Source organism: Montipora foliosa, chromosome 9 (genome assembly GCF_036669935.1).
Source record: "Montipora foliosa isolate CH-2021 chromosome 9, ASM3666993v2, whole genome shotgun sequence".
Lineage (NCBI taxonomy): Eukaryota > Metazoa > Cnidaria > Anthozoa > Scleractinia > Acroporidae > Montipora > Montipora foliosa.
In genome coordinates, this window is record NC_090877.1 from 29,981,129 (window position 1) to 29,986,969 (window position 5,841).

Here is a 5,841-nt window from a genome sequence, read left to right on the forward strand (position 1 = left end):
ACAGACCGCAGACAACGCGTCAAGCTTGCTCAAGATTGCTACTCTGAATGGGGAGTACTTCCATCAGGAGTGCCCCAAGGTACTAAATTGGGTCCATGGCTGTTCACCATCATGATCAACGACCTTTCTATCAACGGAGTTCCAATATGGAAGTATGTTGACGACACAACCATAGCTGAAACACCTTACAAGTAAGATCCAGCAGTATGTTGATGACCTATCCCAACAAGTGTCTGCCGACAAGTTCCAGCTGATCGAAGATAAATGTAAAGAACTGCGAATTAGTTTTACACGATCCAACAGGGATTTTGAGCCAATAAAGGTCAATAACAAGAACATTGACTGTGTTAGTAAAGCCAAAATTCTTGCCATAACGATAGCAAACGATCTGAAGTGGAATGGACCATGTGGACAAAGTTATCAAGAAAGTTGACAAGCGTTTATACTTTCTGAGTCAACTTAAACGAGCCAAATAAAACCAAAGGACCTTACAACCTTCTACATCACCTGTATTCGATCTATGATGGAGTACGCATGTGCATTATTTCATGATAGCATGCCACAATATCTCTCCAATGATCTAGAGTACTGTCAGAAGTGTGCCTTGCGCATTATTCATCTGGGCAGAAGTTACAAGCAAGCACTAGATGAAACTGGTCTAGTAAAACTATCAGAGAGGCGCCAGATGATTACATGTAAACTATTTAAGGAAACATGCAGACCAAGACACAAACTGAACAAATTTTTGCGTACCAAACAAGAACATTTAGTAACACCAAGTTCTTAACTAAAAGAACCCATTTAAGTTTTATTAATAACAATGCAAGGAAAGCCGGCACCGTTTTATAGTTTTAATTATGGATACTTAGTTACACAATTATATTTAATTCATATTAACTAGTGGTTTTTTTTTTTTTTAAGTTACCACCCTCAGGCGCAACGCGAATCCCGTCGAGCGCTACAGGAATCATGTCGCGCGCTACGCGATTCGCGTCGCGTGCGATGGTAAGAAATCTGTAAGTGCAGTGGCTTGACGCTTGCGCGCGATTTTAATTGTCCTTTTGTTTCAAATTTTAACGGTGGAAGGTGTTTGTGAAAGGCCAATTTTCGAAGAAAATATGCCTATGATAAATTGCAGTATCTTCGTATGTAAAAATGTGGCAATTTCCGAGCACATTTCATTGTTTACAAAGCTTCATTCGCCGATCAGCAAACCGTGAATCAAGCGCTTTTGTAAGGAAAGTAAGTTCTCATATTATTTACGCGTTTCAAGATAATAATAATCCTTGGTTTGTGTTTCCTTTTGGAGACTAGTTCTGAAAATTTTAAACGCAAATTTTAACCTGATGGTCAAAGACTGAAACGCTTCAGTAATTAATGCCTTATCGAGTGCGAACTTAAGATTGTGGACGCTAACAGCACTGCTGACTGTAGCTATAAATAATCATCATATTGTTGCTATGTAGAAAGGATGTTTTGGAATAAAGTTAATTGTAGTTTTATTCAGTGTAATTATTATTTGTTGCTGTTAATGTTCGTCTGTGCGTCGAGAACAAATTTATCCTTTCATTGCGCATGAAGTTTCGTTTTCAACGTTTGCGGATATTTAAAGAATGTATGTTTTAAATTTCACACTTCAAAAGGTTTGAAGTTGGCAAGAAATTTTAGCAACGCACCATGGACATTGTTTTTGTAAGAATTTTTCCACCAAGTGGACGATGTTTCAACGAAATCGTCGCTTATTCGTGTCTGAATTTTAGAAACACCTTGTATGAAGAATTTACTTTCCATCGGAATTTTCGTTTGTAAACTAGACGCATGTTTTTGTTGACGCTTAAACGTCGTCTCCTTATGGCAATTTCGACGTGAATTTTTTTACTGATATTCTGACAGTCTATCGCTAATTTCCAAACAAATGAAGAAAATCAGACCCACACATGATCGACGATCGATTTAAGGTGTGGAAAAGAAACTTGCATGGATCGATTTGAAGTCAACTCCACGCATTTATTAACTTTACACAGAAGATCGCCGAATTTTTTCCACCAAATGGTCGATGTTTCAACGAAGTCATCGCTTGTTCGCATGTGAAGAATTTATTTTTCATTGGAATTTCCGCTTGTAAACCAGATGCATGTTTACTGTAGCTTAAACGTCGTCTTCAATTCGCAAATTCGCAGTTTGTAATTTAGACAATTCCCATACAATTTAACAAATCAAAAATCGCCTTCGCTTACTCAAGCAACTGCAGAGATAATTTATACGCGAAATTGATTGATTTCGCATAACACATTAGTTGCTAATATATGCCAGAAATTTACGCTTCGATTATCCTCGCGATACGCGAATCGCGTCGCACGCGACAGGAAACGCGACGCGAGGTGGTAACTTACTTTTGAGCGGTACTGTATACATACATCCTTATATTAGGAGGTAGTGTGGCCCAGTGGTTAGGGCGCTTGCCTTGAGATCCGGAGATCCCAGGTTCAAGACCCGCTCTGACCACTCGTTGAATTTGTTCCTGGTAGTCCCTGGTTCAACTTCCAAGCTGCACTTGTAAATAGCCAACTGATTTGCCTCCGACCAGTTGGGATTCTTAACAGTTGTAGTTGTTGTGTTCTGTTGTTTCGTTGATTGTGTTTCATTGGCCCTGAAAAGCCCCTATGGGGAGCGGTCAAAGAACTTTCCAAATGCTTTGAAAACAGATTGTTTGGCTCTTTTTATACTTTTATATGCAAATGTATGAAAAAGGAAGCACTGAAATTTAATGTTGACTGACTAGTGGTTTTTCTTTTACACTTTATCGGCCAATGAGGAAGACTACATGTATTTTCCCCATCCTCTGGGAACATGAGAGTAAAAAACCTTGTGGGGTTGATTGCAGGCAGTTTCGTACATCTCCCCACCCCCCACCTCCCTTTGCTGCTCTTTTGACTTCAGTCCAGCTTTTTGCACGGCCATTACATTCAAACGGCAACTAGAAAGGCAACACCAGTGGAAAGAAGCAACTAAAATTCTACAAACCACCTGCTTTAAGTAAACAGACTAAAATACTATAAGAACTGATCGAAGATTTTGTTGCTTTAAGTTAGAATTAGAGAAATGTGGAATGCTTGTAAGGTAGATATTGGAGCACAGGGTACATGTATGAAGTCGCTGATGTTTCAGTTTAGTTTAGTAGAATGATACAGGAGGTAATAGGTCAGTTTCATATTCTAACGGTTGGACTGGAAAATTAATTTGCATTTGAAAAGATTTGCCCGCATTGGCCTCCATTTCATGCTAGATCCAGTCCAGCCGTGAGAATTTGAAAACGGTCTATTGGGACTGAAATGCATCCCTTCCCTCAAATTTTCACTTCTCACATCATTATTTTCATTATTCCATGTACATGGATAAAGTTGTAAAGACCTTACCAAAGTCATCCTCTAAGGCCATGACAATTTCAACTATATCCAAGCTGTCCAATCCAAGGTCATTAACAAAATGACTTTTGATGGTGAGCTAAGGAGAGAGATACAAATTATTGTTACTGTAGGTTCTTTTTTTTTCACCTGTTACAATGCACTTTGTGCAATAATCACATCATTACCCTTCAGTATGAGTTACTATCACACGCAGACATACTCCTACCTACTGTAAGCATGCTTATGCCACATGTACTTTCATAGCAACATACACTGTAGAATTAACACAGCCTCTGTGTACACTGAGGACATAGCCATTAAAAAAATGCACACGTTGGCCAAGGCTTTCACAAGGTGGACATTAGAGAAGTGCACGAGGTTTGCACCTGTGTCCACCTCAGGAAGAACGAATGAAGAACAAGAGGAAACCATTGCAAGACAAATCCTACAAGCAAGGAATCAAACATTAAATTATCATACAGCTGTAGTAATAATAATAATAGCAATCTTATCCGCAATCCGCAAATCTCATCCGCAATCTTATCCGCAACCTAGCCAAGAGAATAATGAGGCAAAGATCTTGTGGGACATACCCTGGAAATTGGAAAAATGTCCAACGAATGGTGCAAATAGACCGGATATCAGTGTATTGGATGAAAAGAATAAAGAATGGACAACAATCACAATGAGAACTAAACAAAAGAAAGACAAATATATAGATTTAAAACTAGGTATTAAGAACTTATACACAGGTCATAAAGTAAAGTTCATTACAGTAGTCTTTGATTTTCTCGCAGTTTACTACAAGGATCTTGAAGAACTTACCAGCATACTGTATTAGATAACAACTTAGCAAAGATAACTATTGAACGCTCACAAAAGTGGATCATCTCCCAAAACTGTGAAATAGTAAAAAGGTTTCTCTCATAAACTGATTTTGGTTAAAGCCGTTTATGGATGATGAAGATGTATAATATAGTATCTTATTGGCATGTTTTTAATTCTTTTGTTATTGTTCATAAGCATCATGCTATGAATTTTACTACTTTTTTTTGTTAACTATCATAATTATGCATATGTAAGTTTCACAATATTACATCGTAATTTGTTAGATTGATCATAGTCATAAGGTTTTATAGGATAGTTACCGGTATATGAGCACCATTGCCCAGGTCCACAGGCCCGCAAAGGTTGTAAAATCATTTGAGGATATTTCAATAAAGTCTCCAATAATGGGACTTGACACTGCATTTTCCAATTGGAAATGGGAGAACATCCTAACGTAAGAAGGAAGTTGAATTGCTTATGTTATTTTGCAAAAACAAGCATTTGGATTCTCGAAAAGTAATTCTCGCCACCTGTCACAGAGCTCGACTGTGACACAAAGCAGGAGACCTAATAGACATTGCGCTGAACCTATAGCTGAACTTTCACATTGCAGCATACCGGTATGTTGTTGCACAAAAACTTGAGCCTTATGATGTAATTGATGTTTGAATACTATGCCAATGTCCTTGTGCTTCATTGTGACTGCATCTTTCCTGGCGCTTGTTCAATTTGTTATCTTTGATAAAAAAATAGGTACACATTGCGTATGTGTGATAGTGCAGTAACACAGCACTGTATTATTGTCAGCTGAGCTGCATTTTGTCTTCCAGGAGATTCAACTTATCTTTGTATAACATGTAGCTCAAATTGTTTTTGTGCCATATATCATGAAAGTACTATGGTGGATGTGTTAGGTAAATAGCCCCCTGATGACAAGACATGTGGTTACCAGTAAAATAATAAACCCAGAAAGATTGAAGAAAATAAAAGGGAATTGAGAAACACTGGCTTCGAGGCTGATATGTTGATAATTTCCAAGTTACCTTACAACTTGTTTTTCACCACAAGGTTAACAGTGCACTCTGAGCTTCCGACAGCTTTCTAAGACAAAAGTTCACTGAAGTTAAGCCCTGTCAGGTGGAGTTAGTATTTGGATGGGTGACTTGTCAGAAACATAGGGCCGAAAATTCTATTTTAACGCTCAAAAATGCAAACTAAACAAGGTACAGATTTTGTTAGCCTGCTTTATGCAAAACAAATATTGATTCAAAATTAAATAAAATAATTAATGTTGATACACAGGTTTTAGGAAGAGCAGAAGGAAGTTTTCAGGAAATATTAATTGAGGATAAAATATTTTGCCAACAGCAACAAAATTTACGACATGCAAACAACTTAAATTTTGAACAGACAAAGATAACAGGTTCCCATCAGCGAAAAGTACTTTGGGAGATTTTCCTATTGTACATGTATGTAGTTTTGGCTGCACAAGAAAATCGCAAAATCAAAAGTGACAGTGACATCAAATTCAGCTGGTGCCGTGATCAAGTTTCCTGGCATGTTTACTCGTGAAACAAAGGATACTTCTGTGTCAAAATGATGCCAA